At 43.9% G+C, this 13,560-nt stretch overlaps 1 protein-coding gene across 5 annotated transcripts in view; it reads left to right on the top strand.

Annotated features, from left to right (window-relative positions):
* The window catches only part of ANG (angiogenin), an 89,806-nt gene that overhangs the window by 29,009 nt on the left and 47,237 nt on the right, over nt 1–13,560 (top strand). The window contains exon 1 of one of the 5 annotated variants that reach the window (XR_005743531.1): nt 6,200–6,522. The exons of the other annotated variants lie outside the window; for them this stretch is intronic. The gene's annotated coding sequence lies outside the window, so the exon portion shown is untranslated. Of the gene's footprint in view, nt 1–6,199; nt 6,523–13,560 lie in introns of those variants that run through there. 5 annotated transcript variants of the gene reach the window in all.

Below are 13,560 nucleotides of genomic sequence, written 5' to 3'. Positions count from 1 at the left end.
CATCACCCATCTCTGCATCAAACAAATCTACTAATCTGACTATCTGATAAAACTCTATCTCTTCCTTGTGGTCATCTTCCTCAGTTCTAACTGCCATTGTAGTAATATTTGTATTTTACATCCAAAATTTCAAACTGGGGCGTTTTTCAGGCACTTTAGCGTTAAAAAAAGCACCGGAAAGAAGCCTCATCTGCAATCCCAATGTGAAAGCCTGAGTGCTCTAAATACCCTTTCACACTGCCAGCACCCGAAAAACGCTGGTAAAGCGCCGCTAGAACTAGCGGCGCTTTACCAGCGTTTTTTGAGTGCTAGAGGGGTGCTTTTAACCCCTGCTAGTGGCCAAATAAAGGGTTAAAAGTGCCCACAAAGCGCCGCTGCCAAGGCACTTTGCAGGTGCTTCCCATTGATTTCAATGGGAAGGGATGCTTTAGGAGCGGTGTGTTCATGCGTGTTCGCTTCTGAGCGCAAGCTACCGGGGACAGGGGCGTTTAAAAAAAATATATATTTAATTACATTTTTTTTTTACACTTTTTTTTTTTACCTTTTTCTTTTTTTGATCACTTTTATTCCTATTACAAGGAATGTAAACATCCCTTGTAATAGGAATCACTGTGACAGGTCCTGTGACAGGTCCTCTTTATGGAGAGATGTGGGGTCAATAAGACCCCACATCTCTCCTCCAGGCTTACAAGCATGAGATCGTGAAAAAAAAAATTCACTGGTCTCATGCCGACAGCCGTGATTGCGGCTTTGTTTACTTCCGGGTACCCGGGCGTGACGTCATAACATCGCTCCCAGGCCTCCGACGGTCATAGAGATGACTGGTGACCATCTGCCGCTTTGATCGTTCTTATCGCGCAGAGAATCACCGGCTGAAGACGGTGATATCTGAATGATGCCTGTAGCTGCAGGCATCATTCAGATATCACTGCACAAAGTCGAGGACTTCATATGACGTCCTCAGTTGTCAAGTGGTTAAAGGTCATTAGACAACAGAGATAAATCAACCATTATTCTGCCATGTTCAGGCTGTGAGCGCGAGGAGAGAAAAGCCGATGATTGACTTGTGTTTACATCCTGTGATCAGCTGTCATTGGCTGATCACGTGGTAAAGGCTTGCTATGATTGGCCCTTTACCTCGTTCTGTGGTGAAAGTGCACCACCACCATAGCGTTGACGCCCCAGCACAATTACTTTGTAAGTTCCAGAATTGTATATGTTTTATGGTTTGAAACATGCATGTTTATACAAAGAAATAATAAAAAATATTGTAAAACCTTGGGAAAAAATTAATGTTTAATTTACCCAAAAATTTTAGAACGCCCATGTGAATGTGCACAGAGTAAAAATTGTTTTCTAATCAACAATATGTGGCTTCTTCTTTAAATGCTCAATACCAGTTTTAAAGTAATTTGATGTTTACAGTGACAATGGGGGTTATTTACTAAAACCACTTGGCACTACAAGTGCACTAGGAGAACCTAGGAGATAGCTAAAATAAACACTTGCAATAATGACAATTCAAGATTTTATCAGATTTTTTTTTTTATATTAATAAAATAAAATTTAGACATTGTCTGGCATATGAATGGCCTGCCTACCTGTAAAATAATCACAATATTTCTGGGGCACTTCACAGGCACTTTTGGGGGGGGGGCAAGCCAGGATGGCTAGTATCCAGGCCCGTCAGGGGATTACCAGAAAGTCCGGCCTCAGACCCAACTGTGGCAACATAATTTGTGGAATGTTTCCATAAAAAGTTGTGCAGTATGCAGCAGCTGAAGATAATATGGTTGAGTTTGTATTCTGCCATGTTGATGGCTGTCAGAAACAGGCGGAACCGGCTGGCCATTATCCCGAAGGCATTCTCAACAACCCAGCCGGAATGGCCTGATCAGGTGTTGCCCCAGTCTAAAAGCTTCATCAGCAAAAAAAAAAAAGAACGGAAGGCCCTCAACGTTGTCTTCATTAGGTGGCAGTGCCAGGCCACCAGTCTGGAGACGTTGGGCAAACTCCGTCCCTGCGAAGACTCTCCCATCGGACATCCGCCCATTCTTCCCCACGTCCACATAGAGGAACTCATACAGTGCAGATTTCACCGCCATCAACACAATACTATTAAAAATGTTATAATTATAATAGTAAGACCCTGAATGGAGTGGTGTCATGATGCGAACCTGCTTTCTGTCTATTGCCCCTCCGCAGTTGGGGAAGTCCCACTTCTCTGCAAATTGGGAAGCCACAGTCTGCCATTTCTGTGGTGTTGAAGGAAACTGTGGAAGCAAAAAAGAAAAAAAATAGTACTTTTGCACATAACATTGCAAGCAGATTACACAAAAACATTCTTGGCCAACATCAGTATAACATTTATTTTAAGGAGTATTTAAAGCACTACAATGGAGCTGACAAAATACATTGGGAAGTGACTAGGCTAGGTGTGTATGGGCCAAGGATAGCATGAAGGAAAATATGCATCTAGGCCAAAAAAGGAGCATTAAAAGCTTACAGCATGCATGGGGACAAAGGGGACATTCACAGCATATTACAATGATGGTAATTAGGGAATGATGAAAGAAAGGTATCTCAACTAGCCTCTGCTCGGCAGTGATGGCCTGTCGCATGATGGTGTCCTGCCTTGTGATATAGAGGGACAACAAAGCCAACAGACGGTGAAAAACAGGGTCCAACATTTGGAGATAATTCCTGAAGCCATCAGGATTATTCTCCTGGATCTCCCGCAGCAGAGGCATATGACAGAATTGGTCCCACTAGAGCAGTGTTTCTCAATTCCAGTCCTCAGGCCCCCCCAACAGGTCAGGTTTTCAGGATTTCCATTATTTTGCACAGGTGATTTGATCAGTTTCACTGCCTTAGTAATCACCACAGCCTTTTCATCTGAGGGAAATCCTGAAAACCTGACCTGTTGGGGGGGCCCGAGGACTGGAATTGAGAAACACTGCACTAGAGCAACCAATTCTCACCAAACTTTAACTAACATGCGGTAACACGAGATTAGCAAAAGCAGCCCAAAGGGTGGCGCTGTTGGGTTTGACCTTCCCCTTTATAGTGCCGTCAGACGTGTTGTACGTCACCGCATTTTTGACAGTCGGAATTTGGTGTGACTGTGTGTATGCAAGCCAGCTTGAACGGAATTCCATCTAGTTTATCCCGACGGAAAATGTAATCCTGTATACAGGGCATTATGGGGATGTTTCTCTGCAGCAGGGACTGGAGCACTTGTCAGGATAAAATAAAAATGGATTGAGCAAAATACCATCAAATTCTTGAGGAAAATCTGCTGCCCTCTGCCATAAAGTTGTCAATGGGAAGAAGGTTTATCTTCCAACATGACACAAAGCACACAGCAAAAATTACCACACAGTAGTTGAATGAGAAAAAAGTGAGTGGCCTTGCATGGCTTAGTCAGAGCTCCGACTTAAACCCCATTAAAAATCTGTGGAATGACTTGAAGACTGCAGTCCACAAACGGTCACCATCAGATTTAACTGACCTTGAGCAGTTCTGCAAAGAAGAGTGGGCACATATTGCTAGATATTGCTAGAGTCTAGATATGGAAAGTTAGTAGAGACATATCCCAACAGACTAAAGGCTGTAATTAAAGCAAAAGGTGGTTCAACAAAATACTGACAAAAGGGGGTGATCCTTTTTCCAACTTAGTGCACTGATGTTGGACGATGAGGTCTGGCTCGCAGTCTCTATTTTAATTCATGCCAAAGGTATTCTATCGGGTTAAGGTCAGGACTCTGTGTAGGTTGGTCAGGTTCCTCCACTCCAAACTCGCTTATCCATGTCTTTATGGACCTTGCTTTGTGTACTGGTCCAAATCATTTGGTGGATTATGGTGTGTGGTTGTTTTTCAGTGGTTGGGCTTGGCCAGTGAAGGGAACTCTTAAGGCGTCAGCATACCAAGACATTTTGGTAAATTTATAGCTCCCAACTTTGTGGGAACAGTTTGGGGATGGTCCCTTCCTGTTCAAACATGGCTGCGCACCAGTGCACAAAGCAACGTCCAAAAAGACATGGATGAGCGAGTTTGAAGTGGTGGATCTTGACTGGTCTGCACAGAGTCCTGACCTTTGGAATGAGTTAGAGCAGAGACTGTTAGCCAGGCCATCCCAACATCAGTGCCTAACCTCACAAATGCGCTTCTGGAAGAATGGTCAAACATTCCCATAGACACACTCCTAAACTTTGTGGACAGCCTTTCCAGAAGAGTTGAAGCTGTTATAGCTGCAAAGGGTGGGCCAACTCAATATTGAACCCTACGGACTAAGACTGGGATGTCATTAAAGTTCATGTGCGTGTAAAGGCATGTGTCCCAATACTTTTGACAATATAGTGTATACTGTATATACACACACAACTTGGAAGCTACAGTTATCTAAAACTGTTAGGTAACCACTATACAGATATAAGAGAAGTGTATGGACTCTTAAGAAATACATTGACTAGTTGCACAAAGTGGCAGTTGGAGGAAAGAAGATATGGTGGTGGGACATGTAGAGTTGTATAGTTCCTGCTTTAAGAACTCCAAACCACATGTATCTCTCAAAACTCTTATCTGCAGATACCAGTCATATTCCTGCTTTATTAAAAGACAAGTTCAGTCAAACAGACAGATACACAGATAAAAGTCCTACATAGGTGCTGTGTCACCTGCCGAAAGATTTGTAAAATAATGTACATTCTCATCCTCCCCCTATTGTGCTGCACAGACAGTATACAAATATACAACTTTTCGGCGGATGGGCATTGATGCTGAGAGGCCACATATTTACGTACCAAGATGTAAACAAACCTGTGCCGAGAGCGAACACTGTGTGCGCTCCCGGTGCAGTTACCGGCGCCTAACAGAGAGCTCACAATCGCAACTACTTGCGATTGGGAACTTTCCAATTATGTGACTGCTGTGACAGCGAATCATGTCGGTCACATGATCATAAACCCTGTCCCGCCTCCTGCCATCAGAAACCCCTTAAGGGGCCAAGAGGTGTCGGCATTTATAGGTTAAATGATAAGTCCAGTCAAAAAGACAGATACACAGATAATAATCCTTCACAGGTGCTGTCATCTGCCAAAAGATTTGTAAAATAATGCACATTCTCTCCCTCCCCCTATTGTGCTGCATGGTGCTTAGCATTAGGTCTAAAGCAACACTTCCTAGAGCCATTGTTGCCGACCCCCCATGACTTTTTTTGGAACATTTACTGACAGAGCACATTTTTTTCCTGACATATTGAAATATGACAAAAATGCCTAATATAAACTCAGACAATCAATATTTGAACGGTATAAACAATATGTAAACATTAAAGTGGTTCTAAATACATTCCAAGCATGACGGTAAAAAACCTCCTGTGTGCTGCGGCGCTTCCAGCCCCCTAATCCTTACCTGAGCCCCCTGCGACCAAACGATGTTCACGATAGACTCGGCTGTCCTGGGACTCTCCCTCCTCATTGGCCGAGACAGCAATGGGAGCCGATTGGCTCCCACTGCTGTCATTCACAGCCAGTGAGCCAATGAGGAGAGAGAGGGCCTTATGGACGCATAGAACAGCGTCTTGGGATCAAGAATGCCGTGAACATAGATTTTTTTTGATCGAGCTTCAAGGGTCATAGCTCAGCAACCTGGGCTCACAGAGACCCCAACACTGGTCAAAATGTGGGTCTCCTGCCACCTATGGATCTGGAGATAAGGGGCTCTGTGCGCAGCCTGTCACAAGTTACATACAGAGTGGCCAGTTTTAATACAAGCTGGCATACTCTTTTTGCAGCAGACTGAGAGATGGAGCTCACAGTGCTTCTGACTTCTTTTGAGTTATTTTCTTTGAAGGAGAGGTTTCCAGCCAGAATACTTGCCAACAGTCCCGATTTCCCCGGGGCAATCCTGAATTTTGGACCCTCGTCCCGAATTATGCTTGTCCCGATTATTTTCCCCGGATTTTGCTTTTGTCCCAGGAAAATCGGAAATGTTTTTGGCTAAAAACGGCAGCGGACTACACAAAGATGGCCACCACCGTTGCCACGAGTATTGTTTCCTCTTGTGATCAGTGGAGAGGAGAGGCTTCTCTCTTCAGTAGCTGCAGGGATTGGAGACCCCTCCCCTCTCCACTGAACACAACAGGAAGAGATCCTCAGCCTCCCCCAAACCCTCCGCCCCGTGGAGCAATGTGACACAAATCCTCTGCCATGAAAACAGGGCACTCAGATATCTTCTGCCATGGCTCACTAAGTCCCTTGGCTCCAAAGCATGGTCCCTCTGACAACAGCGGCACTCACTAGCAGATGTAACAGATCGGTCCCAAGCTAGCAGGTGTAACAGATCGGTCCCAAGCTAGAAAGCATGAGGTACCACTGATATTTAACTGCATCATTAACCTTAGAACAGTCCAAAGGGTCAGCAACACATCTGCAACTCTGCACAGCACATCTGTCAATGTGAGGACTGTCTGTAATCCGGGCATCTGGGCACCCACTTGTGCTGAGCGGTCAGAGACAAAAGTAAGTGACAGGCTGGGTTGGTTTGCTATTTCTGCTTGTTTCATTTGAGGGGCTCCGCTGGGGACACCTGATGTAAGGAGGAGCTCCGCTGGGGATATCTGATGTAAGGAGTATCTTTATCTGCTGATTTGTTAAACATTCTGGAATACACATGTGTAGTGATCTAATTGTAGTGCATTTGGTGGATCTTCCCATATAGAATAAATGTAGTGATATAGAAAAGGTATAGTGTCCAGTCCTCTTAGATAATTGATATCTTAGATATTATATGATGACTATAAATTAGGTTGTTCCGCAGCAACACACAGGCTCTCCAGAGAACGCATTTTTAATTAACTTCCAATAACGAACAAAGTCCAAAATCCACAGATGATACAAATCCAACACAGTATATAATTCAAATCTCTTCCTAGACATGTGCCATATTTCTCAGTCAATACCGGGCTTGAATGCCAGCTTGACTGCCTCAAAAGCTGGTCTCACACTGGAGAGAATGGTTCTTCCAGGTCAACCAAATGTTTCCCTGAATGAATACTTCCCCAAGTCTAATTACCATCAATTAATACTTCCTTATGTATGTAAGAAATTTACCCTTTGAGGTTAACAGGCCATACCTCACACACTCAGGTAGTCTTGGACAAGATTAACACATCCAAGGGTCTTCAGCTGTTCCTTTGATCTGTGTTTGGCCACTAACCCTTTTGGTCAGCAAACACCTTTTGATGTGTAATCTTGAATGCCTGTATGTAACACAGATATACCATGCCATACATATAACACAATATTTTAAATACCTACACATATATATTAATATTACAACAACATGTAGCACTACCCCCGAAGGAGCTGCTGGTTTAGATTTTGGGTTTGCATGTTACCTCTAAGTTCGTTGTCTAGGGAGAGATGTCAGTAGCAATTGGAATGTCCACATAAGATGTAAAACCTTCAACTGTAGGTTTTATTTTTGCTGCATAAACTTGTGAAGGAAGTAGAGAGTACAGAGAGAGGGGGGAAGGTTCAGGTGCGCGGCACAGAATGCACAATAGTATTCTGAGTTCCAATATTCACCACTCACTCCTGAGTGGGCATTGCTCACCCAGATAGACCCCTCTCACATGGCCCAGCAGCCAGGATGATGCACGGATAGTATAGGAACAGTCTCTGCCACAGACCGTTTAAGAACACGGAATGAATATTCAGGAATCTCTGCCACAGGATTTAAAGTCCCAAACTTCTTGCCTTACCGCCAAAGAGCCTTTAAGCCAATCCGGCGGACTGTAAGGTATTGTAGGTTAACGGTGCATCCTTCAAGAAGTTACCAGGCCTCTCCCAAAGTACCGGCCTTCTGCTCGGTCCTTTCCGGGACAGGTCCTCCCCAGGCTTCCTTCATTGAATGGCTTCCTCCCGCAGGACAGACAGCATAGGATCACCTCCAACGCATAGGCCCCAGCCAGGATAACTGGGCCTACTTTACAGCCTCAGATCAGCGTGGTCCCTAGACTGAGATCACGCACACCCACCTCGCGCCAGGAGGGCCACAAGGCGAAGGACCCCGAAAAATGGCGTCTACACCTTAAGTATCCCCTCCCAGCATTCACAGCAGGGTCACCACTCCCACTGTACTGCTGCCAAGGAGGGACACCCAATACACCATGGTACACCTGTGTTTCAACATGGGCCTGAAGTGGCAATGCCACCCACAGGCAACAAGGGAAAAATACTACCAGGCAGTACCACAGGTGGTACAGAGGCAAATTTGTACACAATTCAACAGGTCTGGGCCCAACTATTGGCCCAGACATCCCCTAAATTTGAAACAGCGCCTCCATCTTTGGGAGCAAGGCGCTACACACATATTGCTATTGTGGTGTAGGAATTGGGCCTGCTGTCCCTCCATCCCTCTTTCTCCCTTTCTCTCTTTCTTTCTTTCTTTCTTTCTTTCTTTCTTTCTTTCTTTCTTTCTTTCTTTCTCTCCCTCTTTCTCTCCTTTCTTTCTTTCTTTCTTTCTCTCTTTCTCTCCATCTGTCTTCCTTTCTTTCTTTCTCCCTCCATCCCTCATTCATCTCAGACTCTAACCACACACCCTTCTGAGCCACACATATCCAAGCCACGCCCACTTTTCCATGTAAACCACGCCTATTTTTCTATGCACCACATTTTCCTATTATGATATGTCACGCCTACTAATGAATGCCCCACCCCTAATTATAGCAAGGCTCCACCTACATGCAAAAAAGTGTCACCTGTTCATTGAGGTCCCAGTGTGTGCTCAGTTGGGGTGCCTATCCAGCCACAAGTACTTAAAGGATCACTAAAGAACATTTTTTTTTTGCTGAAATGACTGTTTACAGGGTATAGAGACATAAAAGTTAACTGATTCCTTTTAAAAATGATTAAAAATAGATTAAATTCTATCATATAATGTGCCTGTAGTTTCACTTTCGTTTTTAAACTGGTTTCATGTTTATGTGAAGTAAAGAGACCCACAGAACAAAAACAAACAAATCCAGGGCAGTGTTTTGTTTTTAAAATTAATCTGATTGGTTCTGTTAAGTTTTAGACACACAGTAATGACAGCTTAGATCACCGTGAAAAACTCCCAGTACGATGGTTATAATGAGCCAGACAAGCAGGAAGTGTGGAGATCAGAGCAGTTTTACAGCAACTTCAAAGCAAAAACGAGCAATGAGGACATGAAACCAGTACTGCAGTAAGGTAAAGGAAACTATTTAGCTAAAGAAAAAATCCTTTAAGGATTTAAAGACCTGCCCTGGAAGTCTCACAGAGGAGTCTGCCTGCTGGAGTCTGAGGAACCTTGGGGACACTGTGAGTACAGACCCAAGAGGGAAGGATCTCAGCGACTGTTGCTGTGTTAACCACTTCTATGCTAAGTCTAATGCCGCGTACACACCATCACTTTATGTGATGAAAAAAAATTACGTTTTTAAAAACGTCACTTTAATTGACTGTGTGTGGGGGAAAACGTCGTTTTATGTCTTGTAAAAAACAACCAAAAAAATTGAAGCATGCTTCAATTTTATGTGTCGTTTTTCAAAAGTGCACTTTTTACTTCACAGAAATTGACCGTGTGTAGCAAAAAACGTAGTTTTCTAAGACGTTTTTTCATCCACGAATGCCCAGAAGCTACTTATGAAGCAAGCTTCGATGGTAAAACGTGGTGGAACGTAACCTCACTTTGCAAGATCATTGTGAGAAAACGATGGTGTGTAGGCAACTTCGTCTTTGAAAATTGAAGTTTCAAAAACGTAATTTTTTACTTCACAGAAAGTGTCGTTTTTTTTCATCACATAAAGTGATAAATGATCACATAAAGTGCATAAGGCTTGCCTGGCCTGGGACATTGCGAATGATATACCAGTGCTTCCCATTATACAGTCACCTATTTGTATTTATTTGCACTCTAATTTAGTTCACTGTTTTATTCATCCATCATTGTTGTATATCAGTTATGTTCAGTCATTCATTTTGATTGGAGCATAACACCATCCTGCGATTTCCTCGGCGACTGCATATATTATTATCTTTACGTTGTAATTTTATTTATGCACCTGAGTCACCTTATCTGCTATGTTTGCACATTCATTCAGTTCACCTTTGGATGCACCTTATCTTAGCATTTTATTTTTATCTTTCAGTCAGTCTATTTGCATATTTGCACATTCATTTATCAATTATACTATTTTGTTTATTTATACATTTTACCAATTACACCATTCTATGCTATTGGAGCACAATATCGTCTCTTGATTTTTTCCATGTCTCACTGTGGGTAGTGGTTGGCCCATACGGTAGTTGCCGCACCTTTGCCCTCTGCACACATATAGGTAGATTCACATACAGAGGACTAACTTTAGGTTGGCCTAGCCTAGTGTTTTTAGGCTACACCGCTGTAAATTAACTAGGCTAGTAGTGATTTTCAAACCACTTACCTGCTAATCTACGGCGGCGTAGCCTAAACCGAACGGGCGTAAGGGCGCCTAATTCAAATTACTAGGAGGGGGGCGTGTAGTATGGAAATGAGGCTTGACCTCACGTTTCTTGACGTTTTTGCGTACTGCGCATGCGCCGGGCGGCTAAGTACGCCGTACGGGCCTATTGATTTCGACGCGGACGTAAACGACGTAAATCCCGATTCGCGGACGACTTGCGCAAACAACGTAAAAAATTTGAACCTCGCGGCGGGAACGGCGGCCATACTTAACATTGTTATTCCACCTCATAGGTGGAATAACTTTAGGCGGCCTATCCCTTACGGAAACGACGTAATGCAAAAGGTGTAGGCCTAGCGTTCGTTCGTGAATCGGCGTATCCCCTCATTTACATAATCTACGCCGGCCGCAATGGAAGCGCCATCTAACGGCCAACAGAAACATTGCAAGCTAAGATAGAACGGCGCAAGCCGGCCTATCTTGGCTTTGTTTAAGTGTATCTCTGTTTGAGAATACACTTAAACAAACGCCGGCGTAGATTCAGAGTTAGGACGGCTTATCTACTGATAAGCCGGCCTAACTCTTTGTGAATCTACCTAATAGTTTCCACTGTAGCACAGGAATAACTACTTTACCCAGTTGTGCCCACTTGATGTCCTATTGCATGAGGAACTGTGTTCAGAAGCTGCTGCCAAGGGGAAAGTGTCCTCACAAATTTCTATTTAGAGTTCTGGAATAACCCAGACCTCCCTAAACCCCATCAAAGTTAATCTGCAATAAACTTTAAAAAAAAAGGCAACTCCTTTTCCTGAGCCTGAGGAGTGGAAGCTGCTGTTCTCCTGGCTGCTGTCCCACTAACAGGAATAGAACTTGGGACACAAACTAGCGGCCCTTGCTGGGTGAGCGCTATAATACAAATCAAATACAATAAGACTCCCTTCACACTGCGGCGCTTTGCAGGCGCTATAATGCTAAAAATAGCACCTGCAAAGCGCCCTGAAAGAGCCGATGCTATCTCTCCAATGTGAAAGCCCCGAGGGTTTTCATACTGGAGTGGTGCGCTAGCAGGACGGTAAAAAAGACCTGCTAGCAGCAGCTTTGGAGCTGTGAAGGAGCAGTGTGTATACCGCTCCTGCCCATTGAAATGAATGGGCACCGCGGCTATACTGCCGGCAAAGCACTGCTGCACAGGCTTTTTGCGAGTGGTTTTAAGCCTTTTTCGATCGCTAGCGGGGGTTAAAAGCTCCCCACTAGCGGCCGAATAGCGCAGCGAAATTGACGGTAAAGCGTGGCTAAAAATAGCAGCGCTTTACCGCCGACGCACCCACCGCCCCAGTGTGAAAGGGGCCTTACATTTTTGAGGTTGCAGATGTCGCTGTGCGTATTCCATATGTTTTTATGCGTTCTAAGTATTGGCCTACCCAAGTCTTAAGTAAAGATAAACTTATATGGACTGAGAAGTGTCAATGTCTCATATACAATTCAATTTTAGTCTCATCTGACCACCTTAAACGCACATTAAAGATTCTGAGGCCGCATGGAAAAATGTATTATGTTCAGATGAGAAATTAAAAATTTAATTATTTGGCCACAACACCAAACGATATGTCTGGCAGAAATCCAATACAGCTCACCATCCATATAACACCATTTCTACAGTAAAGCATGGAGGTGGTAATATCCTGTTATGGGAGTGTTTATATGCAGCTGGGACTGGAGCACTTGCCAGGATTGAAGAAAAATTAATGAAGCAAAATACCATCAACTTCTTGAGGAAAATTTACTGCCCTCTGCTAGAAAGTTGTCAATGGGAAGAAGGTTTACCTTCCAACATGACACAAAGCAAAAATGACCACACAGTGTTTAAAGGAGAACAAAGTGAGTGGCCTTGCATGGCTTAGTCAGAGCTCCGACTTAAACCCCATTGAAAATCTGTGGAATGACCTGAAGACTGCAGTCCACAGTCACCATCAAATTTACCTGAACTTGAGCAGTTCTGCAAAGAAGAGTGGGCAAATATTGCAAAGTCTAGATGTGCAAAGTTAGTTAAAGGTTAAACTTATTATCTATCACAGATGTACAAAAAACATGTAGTTAGGCAGGATGCACAGATAACAATGTGGTGATATGATTGCACACAATACAGTAACCAACTCTATCGTAATAAGTAGAACAATAGATTTTTATTGTTCAACTTATTACGATAGAGTTGGTTACTATATTGTGTACAATCATATCACCGCATTGTTATCTGTGCATCCTGCCTAACTACATGTTTTTTTGTACATCTGTGATAGATAATCATTTTAAGCTTTTCTAATAAAATACATTTATAATAATTTGATCTTTATTACTTACTTAGAGGTTAACAGCGACCCAATTTAAAGTCCGATTTAGAGGATACGCACTCATTGAGTGATTGGTTCTACCTTTCCTCTGTATAGACCCCCCCCCCACTAAGTACAGACCCCCCCCCTCAGTACAGACACCCTCACTAAGTACAGACCCCTATCCCTTAGTATAGACCTCCCCCTCAGTACAGACCCCCCTCACTTATTACAGACACCCTTTCCTCAGTATAGACCCACTAAGTACTGACTCCCCCCCTCAGTACAAAACCCCCATCAGTATAGACCCCCATCAGTGCAGACCCCCCTCAGTATAGACCCCCCACTTAGTGCAGACCCTTCTCAGTATAGACCCCCCCACTCAGTGCAGACCCCGATCAGTATAGACCCCCCATCAGTATAGACACTGCCCTCAGTGCTGACCCCCCCATCAGTAGAGACCCCCCTCAGTGCCGACCTCCCCATCTGTGCAGACCCCCCCATCAGTATAGACCCCCCTCAGTGCAGACCCCCCATCTGTATAGACACCCCTCCCCCCTCAGTGCGGACCCCCACCTGTATAGACCCCCATCAGTATAGACACCACCCCTCAGTGCAGATGCTTGAATCCTGCTTGTTTTGCAAGACAACACTCGCAAACCGAGTCAGGATTTTGAAAAAAAAAAAAGCTTGTATTGCAAAACGCTTGTTAAGCGCGTTACTCACAATCCGAGGTTCCACTGTATTAAAGTTGAAGATCC

The sequence above is a fragment of the Rana temporaria genome, chromosome 9 (genome assembly GCF_905171775.1).
Source record: "Rana temporaria chromosome 9, aRanTem1.1, whole genome shotgun sequence".
Taxonomy (NCBI): domain Eukaryota; kingdom Metazoa; phylum Chordata; class Amphibia; order Anura; family Ranidae; genus Rana; species Rana temporaria.
This window is presented reverse-complemented; position numbering and strand designations above follow the sequence as displayed.